This window comes from Euprymna scolopes, chromosome 22, assembly GCF_053919585.1.
Source record: "Euprymna scolopes isolate OS-2025 chromosome 22, ASM5391958v1, whole genome shotgun sequence".
Lineage (NCBI taxonomy): Eukaryota > Metazoa > Mollusca > Cephalopoda > Sepiida > Sepiolidae > Euprymna > Euprymna scolopes.
The window spans coordinates 118,277,930-118,286,868 of record NC_136503.1 but is presented as its reverse complement, the minus strand read 5'-3'; positions in this window follow the sequence as shown (position 1 = coordinate 118,286,868).

The window sequence follows — 8,939 nt, the reverse complement described above, 5'->3', positions numbered from 1 at the left end:
GCTATAAACAATATTATTTCTATTATAATTAATAAACGGAAATAATTTTTACGTTTCTTAAACGACATTACAGAAAAAAATGGGCATTAATGCCACACATTAATCCCAAATCGCCACGCTACCTGCTTAATGCGTGGTTTGTTGTTATTACCAATCGATTCGATTCAATTTAGTAAATTATTACAATAATTCCGAAGAGAATCATTCTTTGAAAGGAGTCAAATTTAGTAGTGATAGCAATTTCTCCCTCATCTGTTATCTTTTCTCTTACTCCTGTTTACATCGATAAGATATATTCCATAGGGTTCAATTATTACACGCGTCCGTGATTATTTTATATATTTCACTTAATCTTTTTGCTTCAGCAAGTTAATATTCATTCAATCTGTAAAACCGAACTTTTTGTTTCTATTTCCCTTTTTCAAGCACTTTAATTGGCTACTCACATTCAGTACACGGTTTAATAGATTGCATTTTCGAACACTTTCAGATTGCTGAAAATAATTTCAATAAAGTTTTCTTGCTTACTCGCTTCGATAAAAAACACAGAAACCGCTGCTTACCATAGATAGCGCTACGTCACAGACTTCCGACCGTGAACAATGTAGACAGTTTTATTACTGGTTACTATTACTCAGACGTGACTTTTATAGGGCATTCAGCGTAAAGCACAAATACCTGCATTTTTCTATTCCAAATAAATTATTCTGAAGATTGCCATATATCTATTATTGAGAAACGTTTTTTATTTCCTTCACAAAGGAATACATTAAAATATTTAATACGCGTAACACAGAAATTTGAAAAAAAATTCCGCGGGTCCCAGTCACCAACAAGGCGCGCGCATATAGCCATGTTTAACAATATAACATACACCACATTTAACGCTTGTCAGCCTGCTGCTTCTTATTCTTTTTCGTCGTCGTCTTTTTCTTCGTATTTTTATTCTTTTTAGGGGATGGTGTTGTGGGCTTCGATTCAGTTCATTCTCACATTTCCCAGTTTTGAACATTACAAAAATAATCATCCTATTTTGATCACAAAAATTATTTCATGTATGGTACACCTGTTTACCATTCATTTTATGTATGACATGTCCATATTGCTTATGCTTTAACACATGCTTGCTCATGCAGAATGCGAATCGCGATGAAATAATAACGTTATTATTTAGAAACTAATTCTTAACATTGAAAGCACCTAACAATTTAATACACAACAAATAGTGCATACAGTTGAATTTAATTTAAACAATGTTCACAAGTGAACGCCAGTAGACCCTAATAAACGTCAATAACCGCAAGTAACCGCCTCAATACCGAAGTACAAATCAGAGCTTGCCACTGTCATCAAATGACAGTAACCACCATAAAAGAGCACTAATCTCCAGATGCCACCCATAGCAGTCATAACCGCCACTGAAAGACAGTGCTCGACACAATGACCGACGACTGAAAACAGGCGATTTCATTTCGGAGCAGTTCAATGGACGTCGAAAATGCTCATAACCGACAGTGCCCGACAATGACCGATAGTTGGAGAGGCAGCCAGTGCCTACCAAATGCAACAAAACACCAGCAAATGCCAGTGATCGCCACTAGAATCCAGTGACAACTATTGAAAACAGACAGTTTCATTTCGGAGTAGTTGTAAGTAACTCCAAAGTGCCCACCAGTAAACATTAGTGACCATCAGTTTATGACACTGGAATCCAGTGTCAGCCAATATTATTTCTGAACAGTCTCATATAGGTCAATACTGGTCCTGGCCGCCAGTGAGGGATAGTGAATACCAGTTGCAAAGGTAGCCATATAAACTTCAGTACCTGCAATCAATCGCTCTTAACCAACATGAATCCCTAGTAACCACCAGTTCTGACCCCGATAGCCAGTGGTTGGTGGTAGCTGCCACTACAAACAATGCGCAGCGGTGGAAGGCAGATGACTTCATTTTGGCTATGGCAAACAATGCCCACAATTTTTCAAAAGCGACAGTGGTCGCCAATAGCAACCACCGCCATATTTCTGTGTTAAGATGCTTTTAGTTGTTATTTATAGTCATTAATTTACGTTATTAACATACCATAATGCACTCGATAATCACAGTTTAATTTGTTTACCGATGGAATTTCCTTTACCAAATTTCTATTTTCTTTGTGTCATATTTCCACTAGTACCCAGTTCCTGCCAGTAATAAATATAATAAATAAATAAGTAATAAATATTTCTAATTCATAATTCATATATATATATATATATATATATATATATATATATATATATATATATATATATATCATGCAGTCATTTTATAGAACATAAAAAACATAAAAAACACAAAAAAACACAAAAAAACATAAAAAACACAAAAAAACATAAAAAACATAAAAAAACATTAAAAAAACATAAAAAACATAAAAAAGACATATAATTATAGCGAAAGGAGAAGCTAGTACATGTATGTCTTTTAAATTCTGGATTTTTAAAAGAAAATATTTTTCTCCTTAGAAGAATTTTCTGAATCAAGCTTCAAATACTTTTGGAAAAATGAAATCTATGAAAGTATGCAATTAATTTAAACATTCATAATATACATAATTCCAAACAATAACTCTGAAAAATCGAAGGAAAAATAATATTAATCCTTTGGCATCCATTCATGAGTAACAGAGAAAATAACAGGTCATTTTAATTTTATAGAAATTGAGAAAATATTAAATGTCTGAATCAAGTACGGGTGAGAATTTGACTCGGAATGACCTCTTAGTATATTAAGCAATTGACGAAAGTGTTATACCTAATTAAGAAACGTTATTTACATCATGATTAAATGTAAAATCAAAAAAGTAGATTCGCTTTTACAAAATGAAGAAATTCACGTGTAAGTAAAAAGTCGCCAAGTAATATTATTATTATTGTAAAAATGCTTTGCCCTCTAAGACGGGAAGCGAACTCATAATGGTGTCTTAATAGACGGATACTTCATCCGTTTGGCCACCATTCAAGCTGAACTAAATTACAGTTTATAAAATATGCCGTGGAAACCTTAAGTAGGTGAAATAATATTTGATTGAAGGAAATCGCATCTCAAACAGAGAATTAGTAATGAAAATAGAAACAAAATAAAAAAAGTTAATTAGATTTCTTCCAGATTTTTTCACCGTGTCATTAGGGTCATTTAGTTCTCTGGAAATATTCACTTTTGTTAATTTTTCTATTATATTAATAATCAAAACAAAACAAGTTGAATAGATTAAATTCGGAATTTGAGGAAATCGATCGGTAATGATCTTTTTCTTAATTTTAATAACATAGACCAATGTTTACCTAAACTGAGTTATTGAACTGATTTAAGTATGTACCTTTTGTTAACAAAGCTATTACGTGTTTTCTTTTCTTTTTTTTTAGGGGTGGGGGAAACCATTGTTGTAATCTTCAGATGCATCTTCTTGAAAGAAATGTTTCTTAATATCACCAGCCTTTAAACACTTAGAAATTATTTTTGCATAATCCGTTACACCCGATGTTATTGCGGACGATTCTAGCATGACTTTTTCGGGGTTTTAAGTAATGCTTGCTTTCGATATGTAGCATTACTTTAAATCATTATATATTGTTATGTATTCCGCTGCATTACTATGTGTAACTACACATCATATATATATATATATATATATATATATATATATATATATATATATATATATATATATATATGATATATATACATGACATATATATATATATATATATACCTAATTTAATCACATAAATTAATACACGAAAATATAAGTTTTTGTGTAAAATTTCAGTATTTACATCAACAGTGCTCAATACAGAGGTAGAATTCGATATATACAGGTAGAGCTAGGAAGAAAGTTATGAAAATATATATGGCAATTAAGTTACACAGAATATTCTGCGTTTCATCCTCGTGAGAATTCGTCAGGACGAATATACATTTTCATAACTTAATATATATATATACATACATATATGTATATATATATATATATATATATATATATATATATATATATATATATATATATATAGGGGACATAAAAGAATAAGAATAAGATCGATTTCATAACGGGATAATGCAAAGCTCAGTAAATTGTTCCGTGCGTATCAATAAAATAATAATACGACAATAATACGACAATATAAAAATATGTACAAATGTATACAACTTTATTCATTTATTCAATAAGGATAGTACCTTAATTAGTGGTGTAGGATAAGCGAGAATTTTTATATCATGATATTTTGAAGCCTAATGCTTCTCATCAGAAGCAAAAAGAAGATGCTAGGTAAAATAATAGGGATGCAACGTCTAGCGATAGTTACGTCAGGAGCGAGATAATTGTGCAGTGAGCGATAAAATATTGGGACTGTTTGTGGATAGAGCACTTTACCAAACTCCTATTCAGACTTGCAGCAAGCTTTGAGGCGAGAATTTGGCTGCCAAGAGGTCAAAGGTAAAAGAGTTGACTTTTGCAGACTCTACCAATCCCCTCCGCCAATTTTGGATCTAAGCACTTCAAATTTTAGATGTAGGTTATCTGGACATGAATCAAACTTTGTAATATATATATATATATATATATATATATATGCACATAAAGTAATGAACAGTACATAGGGCTCAAGCAAAGCCGGGCTGAACTGCCAGTATATATATATATATATATATATATATATATATATATATATATATATATATATATATATAATTTAAAGGAGATTAGAATAATAGTCTAAAGAGCTAAGTGTATTTTAATGTAATAGTGAAATTACTAGTTTAATTAAAATACAGGAAATGTTCATTGTAATTTAGATATATAATAAGCTCGATAGTTAAATGTCCTAGAGCTAATTCAATATTAAGTAATGTGATTTATAATTTAAAAATTAAAAAAAAATTTTTTTAATTTAAAAATCAAATTTTAATTAAATTAAAAATTAGTTTCATAAGAAGGAACAACAACAAAGTCAATTATCTGTACGATCGTTTCGGAAATCCGTGCTTTTTATTTGTGGTATACATGAAGTCACGTAGAACAATTATACATAGTTTTTTTGGTAAGCACGGTCTCCTCATCAGCAAATTTAGGAGGATTTCTATTGAATTTAAAAGACACCAAAAATAAACCTAGCATTAAAAGTAAGGCAGATGAATCTGAAAAATTGAAATAAAAGGTTTGGATTTATAAGAAAATTAATATAGGTTAGAGATAGAAATGAGTAGAAAAAAAATATATTTTTTGAATTTACATAATAAATTTGATTTAAAAATATATAGAGATAGTTACCTTTTAGTTTTTCTTTTTTTGAAATCAGGAACTGTGTTTAAAGTAGTCATTTAGATGTTTTTAGATATAGCTTTTTATTTTATTGAATGATGAATTTTAAAAGGGCGACGCTCGTGCAGTAAATTGTTTCCGTTAGCGTATTTTGATTTAAAGACGCTACAGTTAATATATATAGAGAGAGAATATTTATTTTGCAAGTTTTTAAGGGGAGATAATTGTCATGTGTTATTGGCTTTATTTATTATTTGATTTACGGGTCTAAGGGCGGTAATTGGTCTAACTTAATTTATTAAAAAAAAAATTGTAATCTATTTTTACTAATGAGTAATTTTTAATGATTTAAGGTGGTTTATATTTATTAAATTTAAACCAACGTTTATGATTACATGTTAGAAGCTCGTGTCTTGAATTTACTAGTTTGGTTGTGCTTTTTATATCTTCATATTTTAAAAAAGCACAACCAAACTAGTAAATTTAAAAAAAAAATTTTTAATTTTTAAATTATAAATCACATTACTTAATATATATATATATATATATATATATATATGTATATATATATATGTATATATATACATATATATAACTACTTAATTTACTCACATAAAATTAATATACGAAAGTATAGATGTATGCGTAAACTTTAAGTATTTACTTCAGAAGTGCTCAATAAGATCTAGAAATTTCTTGCCAAGTTTTGTTTTTAACATTTGATTGTATGGGGCCGTATACCAAATTATAGTTCTTTTTCTTGTATTTTAAATTTTATTATAGTTATTGGTGTTTTGTTGCTTATATTTGATATCGATATTTTTGTATCCACTATTTTTTAGGGTTGTTTCATAGATATTAGTTGACCTGTTAAATGCATTTTCATCGCTTGAGTTATTACTGAGCCTACTTACGATCGAGTTAGGAATGTGTTTTATAATTGATGGTGAGTGATTGGAGTTAGGGTTTACGTACATTGGAGTAGCGTTATCTTCTAAGTAGGGTTCATATGTGTTTTTATCTAGATTTTACGTGACGTCCAGGAAGTTTGTTATTTTATGTAAGCTGATACGTCTGCTTTTAGGCCTAATTTTTTCATTTCCTTGTGTATGATTTTCTTAGTTATCTCCCTATATATATATACATATATACACACATATATATATACATATATATGTATATATATGTATATATCAAGCTAATTATGCTGAATTCTTTGACAGCCTTGGAAAACCTGTACATGAGTTTTTTAACCCCTTCCTCAGTTTTATATGCTACTGCCGCGTCATCAGCAAACGTTAGATCCCTTATGGTTACTTTTATGATTTTGGACCTTGACCGAAAACCGTTGATTCTGAGGGTGCAGCTATCTGATCTGGAGCCAAGATAAACTTCGTCTTTTGACGAATTTAATATTTTTCTCAGTAGAAGTACAAAAAAAATTATAAATAGCCTAGAGATAAACACATGACCTCGCCTGGCGCCGCGTTTTATATCAAATGCAGCAGAGGTGTTTCCGTCGAATTTCACGGTGCTTGTCATACCGTTGTGAAATGACACTATAAACCTCAGGAGTTTGGTAAGGCAGCTAATGAGAGTTTCATGAATAGCACATCTCTATTAAATAGTGTCAATAGCTTAGTAAGGTCAATGAAGGCAAGGTATAATGGCCTGTTTTATTCTCTGCAATTCTCCTGGAGTTGTTACAATGAAAAATCATGTCCATGATGGAACGTTGGGGGCGAAAGCCATACCTTGATCAGGGTATTTTTTTCTCAGCAAGAACTTGCAGTCTTACTGGAATGATGCGGGAAAATAATTGGCCAACGAGGCTCAGTAGCGAGATACTCTTATAATTCCTGCAGTCGCTGCGATCCCCTTTATTATGATATAGAGTGACTATGTTTGCATTTCTCATGTCCCGAGGAACAGCGCCCTCTTCTCAAGAAAGTAACTCTCTTTCGCCTAGATATGCCAATGGACAATACAAGAATACCAAAAGACATTCTTTTTAGTAAATTTAATATTGGCAAAAGGGAAAATGGTTCGTCTCTGTTCCGTTATATTGACGCGTGAAAATGCGGCATGAAAGCATGTGATATTGACCCTACAAGCTAGGAGCCCAAATCTAAAGTTCGCAATATCAGGAGACAAACGGTAACCAAAGGTCTGGCCACTGGGGAAGAGTCCATCGCAGAACGGGCAGATGCCAAAAGATTATTCAGAAAGGCCGAATAACACAATCGAATAGACCACCAACACGACGCACCGACTTTTCACCTGCGATGGCTGCAACCGACAATGTAGATTAGAAGATAGGCTTATCATTCAGCCACAGGAGACAATGTTCAACCACAACTACACGTGCAACCCCATAGTCTCCTACACTAATATGTGCAACAAATATATATATACGTATGTCTTGCCAGCAAGTCGTTATCGAAGCAAGTCTGATTATATAGGACAGAGCTTTATTTTTTTCTTTATTTTACTGTTTATTTTCTCGCCATGTAGGACATTTCTTTTAGTTTTGGTTGGTAAATTTTGTATTACGTCGGCGAGTTGTCTTTTGTCAACCATTTTTAATTTATTTTCGTTTTTATTAATTTTTTAATTTTGAATTAGTCGGTTTTACTTGATTTGTTTAGTAGAAAGAGAAAGATGAGAACGACGTGTGGTTAAGTCTATTTATTTGTGTTGTTATTACCATGTTATATTAATTGTTAATTGTTAAATATGTTTAATATGTTGGTACCCATGTTAAAAATGATTTTATTGATGTTGAGCTGTATTTTGTAAGTCAATATTGCATCATGGATAAAATAAAGTGTTTTGAAATTCCGTAGAGATTCCTGAGTTCGAAAGAAAAATTTCCGAGATCGATAAGATGCATCTAAGGAAACTGTGAGGTTACACCAATCGAAACCTCATTGAATAAGATGAGAACATAGCCTTAATAATTGTTAATAATGTAAATGATTAATCCTCATTTTAAAAATTGCGAAACATAACGCTATTAATGTAATAAAAAAATTAAGGGAGCTAATTTTATTTTACATTAAAAATTCTAGAAAGCGTAGTTCGCATCCAATAAATTATACTGTGCTTTGTCTGTTTTCCGGTATATGAACATGTTTTGGCTTGTTTAATATCTAACTACTATATTTATTATAATCGACTCATTATTGACGCCTAGTTGAACACAAGTTTCTATTTCATTGATAGCTGAATAGGAATCACGCACCCATACTTTTCCTAGTAGTATTTCCATTCATTTAAGCAAAAAATGTAAGTTTAAAACATGGTTTTAACAAACAAAAGAAAGCACAAAGCTTTGATCGTTTTTTTTTGTGGGGTGGGTGAGAGTTGATGGTTATCCAATTTTGTCAAACACTGTTTACGCTAGACACTCACACCAAAATATCACATTCCCTGTGTTGCTTGATCTTACTTAAGCGACCCTAGTTTGTTTAAAATGTTTTATTTACAAAAGATGTTAAATGATTTTATTTTCGAAAACTTCATCGTACGCCTGGAAAAATGTAGATTACTAATTCTTTCTCAACTTTCTGCTAAGTGTTAGACTGCTAGTTTTATCCGAGTGCCTTTAAAACAAATACATCTCTTGATGAGA